Below are 19,761 nucleotides of genomic sequence, written 5' to 3'. Positions count from 1 at the left end.
TCAATTTGACTGTGACTGTAAAATGTGTCGTGACATGTAAATTCCCATGTGTTGAATTTACTGGCATTACCATGTATTTTGTGGCTGAATTGACAGATTTTTGAACATTTTCTCTGAGTTTCTTCTAGTTAACATATAATATATATATCAAGCTATTTATGATTTAGTCTGGGTCCCCCTTCTGCTTTTTTAAGGCCCTCCACTGGGTCCGAGAAATCATTTTAGGACCTACTGCTCTGGAGTGATACTGTGTAAGACCATCACTGCCATGCAGTACCACACTTCCCCCAGCAGGTGTCCGCTGGTGTTTCACACATTCATTTCCTCAGCATCAGGGAAAAAGTGTTCAATCCTGTCATGAAATGAGGAGAAAGTCCCATAAAAAAGTCATTCAATATTTTTCTCTTATTTGTTAGTTTTAGGTTCATGCCAGTTTAGATACTGTAAAGGCTCATCTTCTTTGTTCCTGACTTCATATAAGATATACATTTTTATATAAGAAGAACAGTTTCAATATGCATTCAGGTGAATTATAAGTTGTTCAACAGCATGTCACATTTATTTTGGACCTGCCTCGACATTCATTTTGTATCACCATGTATCTAAGAAGGACAGAAGTACCTTCTCAGATATGTATTTGTGCTAAGTCCTATATATGTATACACCTCTATGTCGTGTGACAAAAACATCTCTGCAGAGCCGTGAGGCCTCTAACCCTGTGGGAGTGTAAGATATTTAGGAGTGAAAACCAACACATGCAAAGCGGATGATGTCTTTGAAGCCGTGAACTGCACTCTAAACCACAGCCTAAAGGAGACATGTGACCTTCGAGATAATAGCACTTTTTTTCTCTTCTGCAGTCTTGAATTGACAAGTGTTAAAAAAAGAACGTCTCTCAGCAAGTCGCAGGTCTCTGCTTGATGAAGGGAAAGAGAGGTTATCTTTTATTGCTTTACACCTTAACACAAATAACAGGAGAAAACAACAGCAGATAAACAATACATGCATTCTTTTTTAATACTTTGTTAAATGTATATATGGCTACAGCAGGAATCAATAAGTACAAATATATAAAAATGTATGGTTAGAATTCCTCCTGCGTAAACATTTACAGATCATCTTTTCAGATGAGTACGGTAGGACAAAGGAAATGCTGACACCCGTTACAAACCTATAACGTCTCTCTCAATCTGTCTCTCACACACACACACACGCACACACACACACGCACGCACACACACACACACACACACACACACACACACACACACACACACACACACACACACACACCGAGAGACAGAGAGATGCTACGTCATGCTTTCATTCCTCATACTATCAGCTACTAATATGAGTACATCTGGGTGTGCTAGTACATGGTTATCTGTCAGAGCGTGTGTGTGTGTGTGTGTGTAAGCGTGTGTGAGTGTGAATGACAGCTACTTGAGTTCAAGGCGGTGCTCCCCGCGGGCTATGTGGGAGGAGAACTCGTAACGGTCCTGGCTGCGGTGGCCACACACGTTGCACTCCAGCGGGTCCCTGAAGCCGTGGCAGCCCATGTGGATGGTGAACATGACGTAGTCCAGGAAGATCACCCTGCAGTGGCTGCAGGGGTACACCGCCCCGGGCAACGCACCCCCCTCCCCGTCCCCTCGCGCCACCCGTAAGGCCTCCAGCGGCGACAGGGGGAGGGGCTGTGCGTGTGGGAGGCCGTTGTGATGGCTCAGCCCCCCCAGCAGGTGAACCAGGTTGTACATGACAGGCTGGTGCATCTGGGAGCCGTCGCTTTGGAACGAGTCCATGCCCACCTGGTGCTGGGAGGTGGGGGGGGGGGCCCATCAGAGGCATGCCCATCTTGTGGCCGTTAGTGAGGCCCATGGGGCTCAGCTGGATGGGGTAGGGTCTGCGGGAGGGAGCCAGGTTGTTCTCTGGCCCTGTGAGGACGGCGTGTTGCTGATGGTGGGGGTCGGGCCCCGGGGAGCCTGGGGGGGGCTCCTTGACCTCAGTCCTGTAGACCAGCTCCCTGTTAAAGCTCAGGTCCAGACACACACCGCTGTCGCCTAGACCGGCAGAACAAAGGGCTCATTGGCACTACAGAACTACAGCACTACAGAACTACAGCACTACAGAACTACAGCACTACAGCACTACAGAACTACAGCACTACAGAACTACAGCACTACAGAACTACAGCACTACAGAACTACAGCACTACAGCACTACAGAACTACAGCACTACAGAACTACAGCACTACAGCACTACAGAACTACAGCACTACAGAACTACAGCACTACAGCACTACAGAACTACAGCACTACAGCACTACAGAACTACAGCACTACAGCACTACAGAACTACAGCACTACAGAACTACAGCACTACAGCACTACAGAACTACAGCACTACAGCACTACAGAACTACAGCACTACAGCACTACAGAACTACAGCACTACAGAACTACAGCACTACAGAACTACAGCACTACAGCACTACAGAACTACAGCACTACAGAACTACAGAACTACAGCACTACAGAACTACAGCACTACAGCACTACAGAACTACAGAACTACAGCACTACAGAACTACAGCACTACAGCACTACAGAACTACAGCACTACAGCACTACAGCACTACAGAACTACAGAACTACAGCACTACAGAACTACAGCACTACAGAACTACAGAACTACAGCACTACAGCACTACAGCACTACAGAACTACAGCACTACAGCACTACAGCACTACAGAACTACAGAACTACAGCACTACAGAACTACAGCACTACAGAACTACAGAACTACAGAACTACAGAACTACAGCACTACAGCACTACAGCACTACAGAACTACAGCACTACAGCACTACAGCACTACAGCACTACAGCACTACAGAACTACAGCACTACAGAACTACAGCACTACAGCACTACAGAACTACAGCACTACAGCACTACAGAACTACAGCACTACAGAACTACAGAACTACAGCACTACAGCACTACAGCACTACAGAACTACAGCACTACAGCACTACAGAACTACAGCACTACAGCACTACAGAACTACAGCACTACAGCACTACAGAACTACAGCACTACAGAACTACAGCACTACAGCACTACAGAACTACAGCACTACAGCACTACAGCACTACAGCACTACAGCACTACAGAACTACAGCACTACAGCACTACAGAACTACAGCACTACACTATATATTTGTACTGTTGTCATATATTCACTGTGTCCTGTCCAAATCAGTGTGGAGACGAATACTTTCCTTTTTTTTTATATCTCTTAATTTGTCTATATATATATATATATATATATTATATATATATATATGTGTCTATCTGTATAGGTATGTATATCTGTATATATATATATATATATATATATGTGTGTATATGGTTGTTTAGATGTGTATGCATGTATATATATACATATATGTATATTTTTGTATATATTAGTATTCTTTGGGACGTGAGAGACAGCATTTAGATCTCATTGGTTATTTGACTTGCCTGAAGACTCAGCCGGTCTTCCACACTCCTCGCCCCACAGCATGAGCAGAGACATACCACAGGAAGCAAGCAGCACTTTAAAGACGTATCACTTACAGACTTATCTAACACAGGTCCTCACTCTGGATCTGAGTAACGGCAAAGAGAACATCATGCAGTCCCAAGGTCAACATAAGGGACAGTGAGGTGAAGCTGAGAGGACAGGCTGAGAGGACAGAGGACGAGAGGACAGAGGCTGAGAGGACAGAGGCTGAGAGGACAGAGGACAGAGGCTGAGAGGACAGGCTGAGAGGACAGAGGCTGAGAGGACAGGCTGAGAGGACAGAGGACGAGAGGACAGAGGCTGAGAGGACAGGCTGAGAGGACAGAGGCTGAGAGGACAGAGGCTGAGAGGACAGAGGGGGCAGAGGCTGAGAGGACAGAGAATGAAAGGACATAGGCTGAGAGGACAGAGGCTGAGAGGACAGGCTGAGAGGACAAGCTGAGAGGACAGACTGAGAGGACAAGCTGAGAGGACTGAGAGGACAAAGGCTGAGAGGACAGGCTGAGAGGACTGAGAGGACAAAGGCTGAGAAGACAGAGGCTGAAAGGACAGATGCTGAGAGGACAGAGAATGAAAGGACATAGGCTGAGAGGACAGAGGCTGAGAGGACAGAGGCTGAGAGGACAAGCTGAAAGGACAGGCTGAGAGGACAGAGGCTGAGAGGACAGAGGCTGAGAGGACGAGAGGACAGGCTGATAGGACAGAGGCTGAGAGGACAGGCTGAGAGGACAGAGAGGACAGAGGCTGAGAGGACAGAGGCTGAAAGGACAGAGGCTGAGAGGACAGAGAATGAAAGGACAGAGGCTGAGAGGACAGAGGACGAGAGGACAGGCTGAGAGGACAGAGGCTGAGAGGACAGGCTGAGAGGACAGAGAATGAAAGGACAGAGGCTGAGAGGACAGAGGCTGAGGGGACAGAGTCTGAGAGGACAGAGGCTGAGAGGACAGAGAGGACAGGCTGAGAGGACTGAGAGGAAAGAGGCTGAGAGGACAGAGAATGAAAGAACAGAGGCTGAGAGGACAGAGGCTGAGGGGACAGAGAGGACAGAGGCTGAGAGGACAGAGGCTGAGGGGACATAGTCTGAAAGGACTGAGAGGAAAGAGGCTGAGAGGACAGAGGCTGAGAGGACAGGCTGAGAGGACAGGCTGAGAGGACAGAGGCTGAGAGGACAGAGGCTGAAAGGACTGAGAGGAAAGAGGCTGAGAGGACAGAGGCTGAGAGGACAGAGGCTGAGAGGACAGAGGCTGAGAGGACAGAGGCTGAGAGGATAGAGGCTGAGAGGACAGAGGCTGAGAGGACAGAGGCTGAGGGGACAGAGTTTGAGAGGACAGAGGCTGAGAGGACAGAAAGGACAGAGGCTGAGAGGACAGAGGCTGAGAGGACAGAGAGGACAGAGTTTGAGAGGACAGAGAGGATAGAGGCTGAGGGGACAGAGTTTGAGAGGACAGAGTTTGAGAGGACAGAGAGGACAGAGGCTGAGAGGACTGAGGCTGAGAGGACAGAGAGGACAGAGTTTGAGAGGACAGAGAGGATAGAGGCTGAGGGGACAGAGTTTGAGAGGACAGAGAGGACAGAGGCTGAGAGGACAGAGGCTGAGAGGACAGAGGCTGAGAGGACAGAGTTTGAGAGGACAGAGAGGACAGAGTTTGAGAGGACAGATAGGACAGAGTTTGAGAGGACAGATAGGACAGAGTTTGAGAGGACAGAGGGGACAGAGGCTGAGAGGACAGAGAGGACAGAGTTTGAGAGGACAGAGAGGACAGAGTTTGAGAGGACAGAGTTTGAGAGGACAGATAGGACAGAGTTTGAGAGGACAGAGTTTGAGAGGACAGATAGGACAGAGTTTGAGAGGACAGAGGGGACAGAGGCTGAGAGCAGACGGAGGAAGGCCTGCAGTGCAGCTGCACCACAGAAGAACAGACAGAGAGGCACCTGCTCACGTTTCTTGCCTCCCGCTTGTTTCTCTCTCTCTCTCTCTCTCCCTCTCTCTCTCCCTCTCTCTCTCTCTCTCTCTCTCTCTCTCTCTCTCTCTCTCTCTCTCTGTGGTTGCAGACTAACAGAGAGGCACCTGCTCACGTTTCTCTCTCTCTCTGCGGTTGCAGACATTTCTCTTTCCCCCTGTGGTTGTCATATTGAAAGATCTCTCTTCATCAACCCGATAGAGACAAGTCGGAGGTTTCTCTTTGCCAATACACTCGTCCTGCGAGCTGCTCGAGGCTTGATTGCGAAACTACAACCCAGTGTTCGCAGGTGAGAAACAACTATTGGACCAGTCGTGTGTGTGCATGCCCCTTCAGTCAGCCATTTACTGAAACTGGTGTCTTTTATTCACTGAGTCCAAATCCAAACATACACAGTGTGAATGGGGAACTGTAAAGTGCACGTTTCTCAGTACACGTATCCAATGATTAAAGCATGCTCGGCAGCTTATACCCACCTAGGACACATGTCTGCCAGAGAATTGAGGACAGTGGAGACTCTGCGGTGCGTGCAGGTATGAGGCTTTGCCCTCAATTCCTGTCTGGCAAGAGATGGCGGCCAGCAGAGACAGACAGACAGCTAGCTTAGACATGACATGGAATTGTATTTAAGCGTTAATGCACAGCAACAAGCACAGGTGATGTAAACATAACATAAAGACAGCAGCATCGACAACAGTTACGTTTTCATGTTCCAAAGCTCTCCAGCTGCTCTTACCCGTGAACTTCTGTGGCATGGAGCTCTTCCGCTTGGCTACGTTGCTGGCCAGCCTGTCGAGCAGCAACGCCCGCTCGCTGCCCATCTGAGTCCTGGATGCGTGGCCGTCCTCTGCGATAGAGGGACAGAGTGAGTGCCACGAGGAAAACCAGACCTCTTCTCGGTCAGAAGAGAAGTGCACCGAGCTTGAGAGGTAATAAAGTGAAGTAGAAAGACGGCAGCGGCACCACGCTGAGTCACACTAGGAGGAAGGAGATATTAATTTAAGATCAGACGCTCCTTTGACCTCACTTCCTGGTGGTTTTTTTTTACTTCACCAGCGCAGGAAAACAGACCACAGGATGAGGATGTACTTCCTCACCACGACGGTGCTATCAGACGTAAGCTTACGACATTTGGCGACCATAGCAGCAGAGCATCGTCTGTGTGTTGCAACCGTGCAGCCCTAGGTACAGGTCTGTTGGGGGAAGGTTTCAGACATGTGTGTGTGTTGGGGGGCCGGGCTGAACACCTTTGCCCTACATATCTAGCCGCTGCACACATTTGAAGCGGCCGCCACACCACACCACAGCAGCCATAACCTGTTTAGTTTAATGATGGGGTAACAGCTGTAAGCTCATTTATTTAATGAGGCTATAAAACAGGATCGGGTTGGGCGCTCCATAGGTGCGAACGAGTCTAAGCAGTCGTCTAACAGTCAGATGTGTGAAGTGAGTGCTCAGAAGTGCTCAGAGGAGGGAGAAGTACCCCCCCCTGTACCTCTGAATTGTAATGGGGTAGAAGCACAAAGTATCAAAACATTGAAAATACTCAAGTAAAGCACACGTCTCTTAAAATGATACCCAACTTTCCCCCACTGGGCGCGCTCACCTCTCTCTGCGGGGCCTTTGCTCTGGATGTACACATGGCATCTCTCCCGGTGTTCTTCGAGGCTGCTGCGCTGCTTGTAGCTGCGACTGCAGTGGTTGCACTTGAAGGGTTTCTCTACTGTGAGCGGGAGTTTCAGTTAATCACCGCCACACGAAACATAAACACTGCGTACGGCGGGGATTGTTGCCTTGAGTATGTGGTTTCGTACAAAAGTGATGATGTGCACGTTAGCGGCCGTGTCTGCAGGTGAAACACGTGAACTGAAAGTGAGTGAGTATGCGTCCGGAGGTGAGTGAGTAAGATGTCAGATGTACCGTGTGTAAGCCTGTGGCACATATTACTGGAAGAGCAATGCGGCCTCAGCTCATGTGCCGACACTGGTGAGAAACCAACCAGCGAATATTATACACAGGTGCATGCAGTATCAGTGCATATGAGCACAGCTGGCAGGGCGTGTGTGTGTGTGTGTGTGTGTGTGTGTGTGTGTGTGTGTGTGTGTGTGTGTGTGTGTGTGTGTGTGTGTGTGTGTGTGTGTGTGTGTGTGTGTGTGTGTGTGTGTGTGTGTGTGTGTGTGTGTGTGGCTGGTACCAGAATGTGTGCGCAGGTGCCCGCTCAGAGCATCCCGTCTGCGGCAGGCGTAGCTGCACATGGGGCATTTGAAAGGCTTCTCCCCGGAGTGCAGTTTGATGTGGCGCAGCAGGTTTCCCTTCTGCGTGAAGGAGGCGCCGCACTGACTGCAGTGGAACGGCCTCTCACCTGAAGGGGGGAAGAGGAACTCTGAAAAACAATCCAGAAATCATGAAAACATTTACCGTTTAGCTTAGTGAGACCGCGTTGCCAGGATGTGGACGGTTGAATCGCAATCACTCGCATATCTTCAGGTCTTTTAGCGGTTCCCAGATTCCACACCACTAGATCAGGAGGTTTCAGATCCCAAGCTCTCTTTCTCTGGAACCAACTTCCTGTTTTCATTCGGGAGGCAGACAGTGTCCACGAGTCCTGTTTAATAAAGACTATGTTTTGTGTTCTGTAAAGCCCACTGAGACAAAGGGTTTTGGGATATTGGGGTATTCAGTATAAAGCAACTTTGATTTGATATCTTCTGGTTATGTGTAAAAGTACAGGCATTTCGGCTCAGGGTTATTCAGATTCATGGAGAAATATTAAGTTATAAGAGCACCTGTGACTCTAGGTTTATGTACCTGGGCTTGATTCCAGATCGTATACTTGAAAAGGAACTTGGAGGTATCACAAGGAACTGGTTAGAAAGTGTTTAGAAGAAATGTATACGATGGAAAGACTGACTTACAGTCTAAGGACGAAAGCAGAGATCTGTGGACTACGCACGGACTGTATACAAGTACAAAAACAGGCTGTAAATGTGGAGTAGTGCGGCCCCCTGTTTTGTCTATTCCAGGGGTGTCAAACTCAAGGCCCGGGGGCCAAATCCGGCCCGCGACTTCATTACATGTGGCCCCACAAGAGCTTGCAAAAAATATGATATGTTTATTACGCGGTTACATGCTACCTTACAGAAGTACGTTGCCAATAAACTACATGTCCCACAATGCATCTCAGAATTTGACTTTTCTTTTTTTAAATGTAACTTTTCTTTCAAAATGTCACTTAATTCTTTTTATTTTGACTTTTCTTTTTAAATCATTTTGTGACATTCTCACTGAAGAGACTTGCAATTATTTGCCCTAGACTTCTGCTTTCAGACGTAGTTAACTATGAAGTTATTACCCTATCCGATAATAATCCAATGCAGAGGCAATAATGTAATAGAACACATTATTTTATATATATTAAATATTCATATATGCATTTTTATATAGTCTTAAAGTTACAACCGGCCCCTTGAGTGCAACCATAATGCTGATGTGGCCCGCAATGAAATTGAGTTTGACCCCCCTGGTCTATTCTGTTATTCTCTTCAGTTCCATGTATTAGTGAGTGCTATGCGTTTGTCAGTTGAAAAATAAAGATTTCTTGTAAATGATCTGTTGCCGCAGAAACACTGAGCTGGTGTTTACAACTTCCCTCAAGTGGAAATGTTCTGATACCAGATGCTGATATTCGTAGAAATGCAGTTTTGCCCTTTAGCTATCAACCCTTGACTTGTTCCTAGTAGAACAGTGAAATGCAAAAAAAACGCAGAATCATTCGCCGTCTTTGAAAAGGGAACGAGGCAACATCACCTTGATAGTTAGAAACCCAGACTCAAACTACGCCGTGCACTCATCGGAAACCTCCGCAGATCCATCTGATGGCGGCATTATTGAACGAGTCAACTCTACTTATGGTTTGACTGATGAGTCGACTGTCAATGCATGACGTGTGTCTGAGTGACAATAGCTCCATATCCCTCCACAGTGACACATATCCCTACATGAGGGTGGGCAGTCAACATGTAAGAAAACTGTATTTTTGTTTAATAAATAAGGTGTCCACCTACTGCCTTAAAAAAGAAATGTATTTAAAATAAAGAAGAATTAAAGTAGCCTAAATATAAACTATAACGAAAATTCCTTCAGTACCTATAATATATCCATCTATAGTTCAACAATGTATTGTAACAGTATCTGCTTACTTATTTTTGAATGTACTTGTAATCGAATTCTGTCACCTGATGAAGTAATCAGAGTTATAACAGGGATTGCATCATTCGGGGCAAAGCTATAGACCGTAGATGTGTTGGTGTGTCTGTCCACACATCACACACTTATTGCCTTATTGCTTCCTGTTGGGAGGACATGTCACATCCTACGGCTGCAGCCCTAGTTAGGACCGTGCGTCATGCGTGATGCAGATTCAAAACCTCCATCAAACGCCTTGACCTAGTCAACGCCAGCCACTATCTCCCAGTGCTGTCAACAGGGTGACGATTGCACCACGGCTGTGTTTGAGGTCAGGTGCCGGGGCGGTGTGCCTGTGCTTACCCGTGTGGCTGCGCTTGTGCACCAGCAGGACGTTGATGCTGACGCAGGACAGGCCACAGATGTCACAGTTGAGCTTGCCGGCTGCAGGGATGCGGGGGGCCACGGCTCCAGGCACGTAGGTCCCTTCTGCTGCGTGGGCACCATACCGCGAGTAGTCCACTAGAGACAGGTCCTGGGGCTCGTTAGGGGCGTCCTCCTCCTCGTCCTCCTCGTCCTCCTCAGTCCTCTCCTCGTCGAATCCTTCCTCCGTCCCGTCATCACTGCCCCCCTCTGCTTCCTCTTTCAGCGCAAACCGTCTTTCCTTTTCGTCCGTGGGGTACTGCTCCTCATCTTCCATCTCCTCGGCCTCTGTCTTAATCACATCTAAGCGAGGAGGCAGCAAAGAGTACACATTTGATGAGAACAGTACACACACATGATTGATTTAAGGAGTCATGTACATACACTTGTTTTTCACTTCCAAATAAGGCACTGAATGAGCTCTGAACTCCAACCAGAATGCAAACTGCCGCCGTCACATCTCCACTTCTACATTTGTATTAATAGTCGATATGTTGATAATAGCACGAGCACGTCTCCAGAGTGTGGGGAGCTTAATTTGGGCCGACGTATAGTGTCACAAAAGAGATTCAGAAGATGTGTGCTCGAGATAAGGGGAAGGCATTTCCTCTGAAGACAGAAAGTAGAACCAGGGCAGGAGAGAGAGCAGCAGGCGCCTCACGCAGACAACACCGATCCCTGATCTGCTTTTAGAAACCACATTTCACATTGATTGTATCACAGATGCTGAAAAACGTTCCAAATCAACTTTATCCGCACAAAGTAGATCCCTTTTTCCTTCCGTCCGCAGGCAAAGCGTTACATTTTCTTTATTTATAAGTGTTTCTTGACCTACTGTTGGTCAGAGGTGGGAGGTAACTAAGTACATTTACTCAAGTACTGTACTACAATTTTGAGATGAATGTACTTTACCTTAGTATTTCCATTTTTTTGCACTTCTACCCCACTACAATTCAGAGGTAAATGGTGTACTTTTCCTCCACTACATGTATTTAATACCTTTAGTTACTCTACAGATGTGGATGAATGATGTGAAATATAACCAAGTGTTGAATCAGACTTTAGTTCCACCTGGAGTAAATCCACCAGCTACCCTGCAGTCTACAAAGTACTTCAGACTAGCTGCACCTTCACCAGCTTTGAGAACACTTTGATGATCAATCATTATAAAACATATATATATATTATTCTGAAATGGACCAATCTGCACAACGACTACTTTTACTGTCGCTACTTTCACTATATTTTGAAGATCATACTTGTCTACTTTTACTTGAGGAACATTTTGAATGCAGGACTTTTACTGTAACAGAGTATTCCTACACTCTGGTACTTCTTCTTTCACTCAAGTACAAGACCTGAGTACTTCTCCCACCCTGCTGCTCTCAGGCTGCATGACCCCTCACCCAGCCTGTTGCTGGCTCTCGCAGCTCCATCCATGAACCACAGTGTGGTCGGTGGTGGCTGGTGATGAGCTGAAGATCAGCGCCTTGTATTGTGCAAAGCGCTCAGAGGTGCTATGGAAACTTTGCACACACAGAGCTCGGGGGGGCCCGATATAGAGTCCAGGGTCTGAGAGCAGAGAACCGCAGGCTGCGCAGCGACGTTCAGCAGGGCTTTAGGAAGCACCCGGTGGGGCAGAGAGGTGGCAGAAATAAAAAGGACAAATAAGAGCAACAAGTCTAGGTATAAACGTATTACACTCAGAACATTGTGTGAAACAAAGTGGTCACAGTTTAGAAATGAGTATTTAGTAGTAACTCTGTTTTCATTTGTATCTTATTCACATGTTTAGATAGCATCTATCTCTGCTTTTTACTTGTACCATTCTCTTGCACTATTTAATTTATACATTCACAATTTTAAATCATTTTGACGTCTTAAATATTGCATGTAGCATTGTATGAGGAGCCTAGGACTTAAAAATGTCATTGCCAACAATTGTGCCGTAGCTACTATGACAATAAAGCCTTTCAATCTGCAATTGAATCTTTGAAAAGTAGTCCTTCATGGTGTGAGAAATGCCCATAATATGTAGCATATTACATTATATAATTAGGATGTATGCTTTATCATGAAATACATGACGCTGCAGTGAGGAGGTTCAACAGTAGATGCAATGAAGTACCCAGCCAAACTGAAATAAGCAACCCTCTGTACGGCTGACCGCCTTTAATGGAAAGCTCTCAAAGTGAAATAGTCCATAAATGTGGGTGAACATTTTTTTTTTTTACACTTATATATTTGATTGCAAAGGCGCACATTGAAGGTAGTTAAATGTATATTTTATATATCACAGCTAATCATTTATTTTGAGGAACACGGAATAGAAAACGTTTGTAGTAATTGAAAAAGTTGAACGAGGCCCCTTGCGCCCTAAGCTATTGCCGACTTATGATTGAAGGTGAAGCTACCTACATAGACATGGTCTTCCTTTACTGCTGTCACTCCATACTGAGTGTTCAAAGTGTTGAATAGAGCCATTCTCTAATTGCTTTGCATTGAATGAACCCCCATGGTGACAAGTATATAAGTATTTACATTTACCCCAGGACAACTAGGGCAGGAACATCTTGTATTTATTCTGCGAGACTTATCTTTAACAAACAGCAGCATTTATTCTCAGGGTTTATATCAGCTCCTCACAAAGATGCTAGACGGTGTTAGCTTGATGGCTAACATTCTAATTGTGTGTGTGTGTGTGTGTGTGTGTGTGTGTGTGTGTGTGTGTGTGTGTGTGTGTGTGTGTGTGTGTGTGTGTGTGTGTGTGTGTGTGGACTAGCATTACTATACTTGTGGGGACCTACATCTGTTTACATAGTCACGTGTGGGGACTCGCCTCCCTTATGGGGACAAAATGGAGGTCCCCATGAGGGGAATCATTAATTTTAGGGTGAAGACTTAGTTAGGTTTAGGTTTAGGGTTAGGGTAAGGATTAGGCATGTGTTGGTTATGGTTAAGGTTAGGATAAGTCTCTAGGAAATGCATGTAAGTCAATGTAATGTCCCCTGAAGTGATGTATACATGGTGTGTGTGTGTGTGTGTGTGTGTGTGTGTGTGTGTGTGTGTGTGTGTGTGTGTGTGTGTGTGTGTGTGTGTGTGTGTGTGTGTGTGTGTGTGTGTGTTACTTACGTGGATCCGTCACACCTTCAGCACCCTGCATTCCATTCTCACTGAATGACTGATCTTCCCTCTCTTCTTCCTCCTGTGGCTTCACATCTGCAACATCACTGCAAAGCTCTGCAGAGTGACACATGCAGGCGCTTCGTGTTACTTTTTGTTTCATTGGGACAACGTCAGTCACCTACTGAGCTCCATTACAGTAACGGAAAGTTAAAGTCAGTGATGGCTGGACGGCGGCAGCCTGATCACGCTCACATCACACTGAAGACAAGGAGACGCACTCACCCATCCCGCTGCCCTCGGTACACTCGGGGTCCTTCTCCGTGTTCATGATGGTTCTGTGGAGTAAAGACACTATTTGGTTAATAACATCACATTAGTAACAAATTACCAAATTGCAAGAATACTTTGTTACAAGTAAAGGTACATTCCAGAATCATGTATATTATACTTTATATTACTGGACTATGATTATTGTGTCTCTCACAGCTGGTAAATGTGGAGCCAATGTTAATGACTTTATTCACAGCTGATAGATATTGTAACTATTAAATATATGTCAGTCTTTATCTAATAATTGATTTACTACAATGTTGGCTTCTAAACTTTAGTGGATTTAGTGGCATCACAAGAAAATGTTCAGGTCGACTACAAGTCCCTCAATATTGTACTCGAGTTCATGTACTTTGTTACTTTCCACCACTTAATAAAAGATAGTTTAATTAGGTTAAAACAGTTCCTTCTTATGGTGTTTTCCTAACTAGATCTATATGACTTTAAAACTATACAAACTTTGTATTTCACAAATTGATACTAAAAGATCTTCTTGCCTCTATTAAAAAGGCTCCCTTACTATCTCTACGAACATGTGGAGAAAGAGAAGCAGCGGTTGCATCTTGTGTTCCTGTTGGGTGGACGGCATAAAAAGAAGTTTATAAAAAAGCAATGGGGGTAAAAGCCCACGGTTGATTGCTCGACCCTGTCACTACATTTAGCCTGATGAGAACGAGATGATGTTCACTGCACATGCACTTCCTGCCGGGTCTGAACATAGGAGCATGTGTGAAAGTCGCTTTCAGCGGCAACACACAGTGACTTTGAACACAAAAGCCACTTTAAAAACCTTCAGTCAGTTTTCATGAACCAATACAGATCCCAGCATATGAATACTTTACAATTTATATTACACATTTAATGGGAATAAAAATGGCAAAGAAATATAGCTTCTATACTTTTGAGAACTACTCAAACATCACGTTCAGTGAAGAAAACACATCAATAACAAACTTTTTTATACCTCAAGATGACATTTAGAAAGCGCTTATCTACACTTTCTTGATATTATAGTTTGTTGGAAGATAGCAGTAAGTTTGAGTAAGGATGAAAGGATCTGACCTGCGTTGGCTCAGCACCTGGAGGAGACTGCTCTGGCAGGAGGAGATTCCACGCTCCGCCACTGGATTTCTCTGAATATGGAATATACGCAACGTCACTACGGTGCATTTTGGAGACAACCCTTAAAGGAACAGGAACTTATTTTGAATGCAACAAAGACAGAACGAAACATGTTTAAACAGCCTCATCAAGGACTCAGATTCTCTTACTGTTTCTAAGATAGATTCCTTTCTCTTCCTACACCGTCGCGTCTATAACAGCGTGAGTTTATGAGTGAAACAAAGAGCTGGTTATGAGTTCTTTATCAGTGCAGGCACACGGTTCCTTACCTATTTCCATTCAAAGAGCTATCACTCCATCTTGTGGCCAGACTAGAAAGCTACTCTCCAACTGTTCTCTCTAAAATAGTGTCTTTCGTCAAAAGCATCTGCCACATACATGTACTGCTTTATTGTGTTTGACCCATATTTAAAGGGCTACGACACATTGTGATCAACAACCTCTTTTACAAGGGCGACTTGGCCAGGATAACGGTATAAGAAGTTATAGCAACAATAACCAAAAAGAAATACGTTGTGCAAATGTGTGATGGCAGTCTACCCATAACGGCTTTACAATAAGTAGTAATGAGGCATACCAGCCCTGATGTAGAGGGCACAATGATAAGTGGAGCTCATAGGACTGGATTGTACATCCCTTTTTGTAATTGGCACCTTCTTGCTGTTGTGATTGGATGTAGGTAAACACTTAATTCATCAGGTGGGCCCCCTCCTCCCCTCGTACCCTTTCCTCTTGATCACCTTGCAGATCAGTCGGATCCTTTTCTTTTTACCCAGAGACAGTTGCTGCTCGGTCTGCAGCCTCAGAGGGTCTGTTCTCTAACCCCCAGCCCTTTTAGCCTCCCTTGTGGTAGATGTGGCTACAAAGCCTCAGCAGCGGACCTATTCAGGGGGCACCCGCGTTTTCCACACCGGCTGCAATACCTGGGTTCTTCAACCATTTGCGGTCGTATGCTTCCTCACCTGCAGCATCCCATTGCACAGTTAATACCACAATACACAGGCACCTTTTTGAGGGTGACCACATGATGAGATCTGGCCTGAGATCAGTTGTAATGATCTCCTGTGGAAAGGTGAGCGTCTGGTCCAGGTCAACCTGCATTTTCTAGTCCTGGGCTGCATCTCCTATGTGCTGCTGACACACAGGCGATGGTGTTTGAGCATCCAGATGATGGTGGAGAGAGGGCAATGGAGGCAGTTCTCCTTCCTTCCAGAATGATTAGGGGTTAGTAGCCCACATCACAGGTGTGACATATCAAGATGCTGATTAGACAGCATGATTATTGCACAGGTGTGCCTTAGGCTGGCCATAATAAAAGGCCACTCTGGAACGTGCATTTTTGCTTTATTGGGGGGGTCCGAAAACCAGTCAGTATCTGGTGTGAGGGGTAGGATTAGGGTTAGGGTAATGTTGTGAATCGAGTGGCCTATGGTGGTGGTGGGGGTTATGGTATGGGCAGGCGCAGGGCCGGCCCTGACCAATTTGCCGCCCTAGGCAAGATTTTAGCTGGCGCCCCCCCCCCCCCCCCCCCCCAAAATGCAGACACCCACACTGACTGTTTTTAAATCCCGTATTAAAACCCACCTCTTCTCCTTGGCATTCAAAAACAAGTAGATTGTTGCTTTTATTTGCTTTTAGTGGTCTATTGTTTTTTATTATATGCCTGTTATTTATTTTTTAATTATTACGTTTATTCTGGTTTGTTTTGTGTTTGTATCTTTTATTTATATTATGTTGTGTGAGCTTATCTCTCTGTACAGCACTTTGGTCTGAAGGTTTTTAAAGTGCTATATAAATAAAGTTGGATTGGATTGGATGGACGACGAACACAGGCCACTCGATTCACAACATTACCCTAACCCTAACCCTACCCCTCACACCAGATACTGACTGGTTTTCGGACCCCCCCAGACCCCCCCAATAAAGCAAAAATGCACGTTTCAGAGTGGCCTTTTATTGTGGCCAGCCTAAGGCACACCTGTGCAATAATCATGCTGTCTAATCAGCATCTTGATATGCCACACCTGTGAGGTGGGATGGATTATCTCGGCAAAGGAGAAGTGCTCACTATCACACATTTTTTCAGATTTGTGAACAATATTTGAGAGAAATGGTTATTTTGTGTTTATAGAAAATGTTTTAGATCTTTGAGTTCATCTCATGAAAAATGGGAGCGAAAACAAAAGTGTTGCGTTTATATTTTGGTTCAGTGTAGCTACAGTGTAGTTATGTCAATGAAAATCTTAGGTCCCAGGCTCCTCCAATAGTGCAACACAATAAAACAGATAGAATAGTGCAAGTACATACTAAATAAATGTGTGCTTTCACCACCCTCTGTAAAGCCTTACGATTGAGGGGCAGCTGCCGTACCAGGCCGTGATGCAGCCAGTCAGGATGCTCTCTATGGAGCACCTGTAGAAGGTCAGGATCCTCTCTATGGAGCACCTGTAGAAGGTCAGGATGCTCTCTATGGAGCACCTGTAGAAGGTCAGGATGCTCTCTATGGAGCACCTGTAGAAGGTCAGGATGCTCTCTATGGTGCACCTGTAGAAGGTCAGGATCCTCTCTATCACCTGTAGAAGGTCAGGATCCTCTCTATGGAGCACCTGTAGAATGTCAGGATGCTCTCTATCACCTGTAGAAGGTCAGGATCCTCTCTATCACCTGTAGAAGGTTAGGATCCTCTCTATGGTGCACCTGTAGAAGGTCAGGATGCTCTCTATGGGGCACCTGTAGAAGGTCAGGATGCTCTCTATCACCTGTAGAAGGTCAGGATCCTCTCTATCACCTGTAGAAGGTCAGGATCCTCTCTATCACCTGTAGAAGGTCAGGATCCTCTCTATCACCTGTAGAAGGTCAGGATCCTCTCTATGGTGCACCTGTACAAGGTCAGGATGCTCTCTATGGAGCACCTGTAGAAGGTCAGGATCCTCTCTATGGTGCACCTGTAGAAGGTCAGGATGCTCTCTATGGTGCACCTGTAGAAGGTCAGGATGCTCTCTATGGTGCACCTGTAGAAGGTCAGGATGCTCTCTATGGTGCACCTGTAGAAGGTCAGGATGCTCTCTATGGTGCACCTGTAGAAGTTGCAGAGTATCCTGGAGTCCATGTTGAACCTCCTTAGCCTGCGGAGGAAGAAGAGCCGCTGTCGAGCTGTTTTGGTGATGGTGGTGGTGTGAAGAGTCCATGTCAGGTCCTCAGTGATGAGTCCATGTCAGCTCCTCAGTGAATAGTCCATGTCAGCTCCTCAGTGATGAGTCCATGTCAGCTCCTCAGTGATGAGTCCATGTCAGGTCCTCAGTGATGAGTCCATGTCAGGTCCTCAGTGATGTGGACACAGAGGAACCTGAAGCCGCTGACTCTCTCCACCGTAGTCCCATTGATGGCGATGGGGGCGTGTCCCTCTCTCTGCTGCTTCCTGTAATCCACAATCAGCTCTTTTGTTTTGCTGACGTTGAGATGGAGGTTGTTATCCTGGCACCAAGATGTCAGGTTTTCGACCTCCTCTCTGTATACCGTCTCGTTGCCGTCTGTGATCTGGCGTCAGCAAACTCCACGATGATGTTGGAGCTGTGTGTGGCCACGCAGTCGTGAGTGAACAGGGAGTAGAGGAGAGGGCTGAGCACGCAGCCTTGAGGGGCTCCGGAGTTGAGGATCAGGGTGGAGGATGTGATGTTTCCCACCCACACTGCCTGGGGTCTGCCCGTCTGGAAGTTCAGGATCCAGTCACAGAGGGCGCTGTTGAGCCCGAGGTCTCTGAGCTTGATGACCAGCTTGGAGGGCACAATGGTATTGAAGGCTGAACTTTAATCAATAAACAGCATTCTCACATATGTGTTCCTCTGGTCCAGGTGTGAGAGGGCAGTGTGGATGGTGAGGGCTATGTCGTCTGTGGACCTGTTCTGTAGGCAAACTGCAGGGGGTCCAGAGAGGTGCTCAAAGCACTTCATGATGATGGAGGTGAGTGCTACTGGGCGGTAGACGTTGAGACTGATGATTTTTGAATTGTTGGGGACAGGAACGATGGTGGACTGTTTTATTGTGTCCACCTGCTGCCTCTGTGTTTCACCTCCCATCCCAGCTGTGTCTTGTCTTGTGATTACCCTTGTGTGTATTTAGTCCTGTCCTTCCCTGAGCGCTTTGTCTGATCGTCGTCAATGTAACCTGCATGTTCCTGGCCGTGAGTTTGTTCTTGTTCCTTGTTTCACCCGGTTAGTGTTTCTTAATTTTCCTTTGCTTGTTATCAGCTAGAGAATAAAGCTCGCTTTTTGTTTTTGTGTTCTACATTTGGGTCCTATTTTCCTCAACCCTAACCAGGCCCGGTTCCAGAACAAAATGACTAAGGGTGCATCTGAGATTAGAGAGGGTGCAGTGGTAAAGTGCTATTTTTATAAGTGGGGAGTGTACCTAACACCCTCTTCTTGAGGAGGTCCTCACCTCCTCTGGGGGGGGGTCCGGGGGCATGCTCCCCCGGGAAGATTTATTTTTAAATATTGAAGTTAAAACCATCAATCTGGTGCACTTTGAGAGCAACATTAAGAGATCTATGGATCTATGTGCTCTTTGCTTGATTATGCCTTCCCAGTCCCTTATCACGTAGCCTATAAGAGCATGGCGCCAGTTGTTGCAGCCAGTTGTGGTGAAGGCATCTGACTTACTTGAACCAAAATGTCTGCATGCATAGCAGAAGATGGCATCTTTTTTACATGAATATTCCAGCCAATCTCTGTTTTGAAACCGTGAGCTGCAAAATGAGCGCCTTACCCCACTGTACAGGCGAGTTGGGTACTTTTTAAATATACCTGGGCAGGCTCTGTTTTGCAGAGGTCCTCTGGCACTTGCGGGCCGCCGAGGGATGGTGGTGTTTGGGGCAACGAAGACGGCTGTGGCTGCTCCGCCTCTGTGGGCGAGGCGGGCAAAGCCAGCGAGTCGGGCAGGAGGACGGTAGTGTCCACGACAGTAACGTAATGTCCCCATGATCTGAACTGTTATTACCTGCAGTAGATGCAGTGTATGCTGGCGATAAGGGCTGGTTGTTTTAA

At 46.3% G+C, this 19,761-nt stretch overlaps 1 pseudogene; it reads right to left on the bottom strand.

The window, feature by feature from the left end:
* Positions 1-921: 921 nt before the first annotated feature.
* LOC117455734 (zinc finger protein Aiolos-like) overlaps positions 922-19,761 on the bottom strand; it is a 44,963-nt pseudogene continuing 26,123 nt past the window's right edge.

This window comes from Pseudochaenichthys georgianus, chromosome 1 (genome assembly GCF_902827115.2).
Source record: "Pseudochaenichthys georgianus chromosome 1, fPseGeo1.2, whole genome shotgun sequence".
NCBI lineage: Eukaryota > Metazoa > Chordata > Actinopteri > Perciformes > Channichthyidae > Pseudochaenichthys > Pseudochaenichthys georgianus.
The sequence above is the reverse complement of the archived record's forward strand: the minus strand, read 5'-3'. Positions and strand labels throughout refer to the sequence as shown.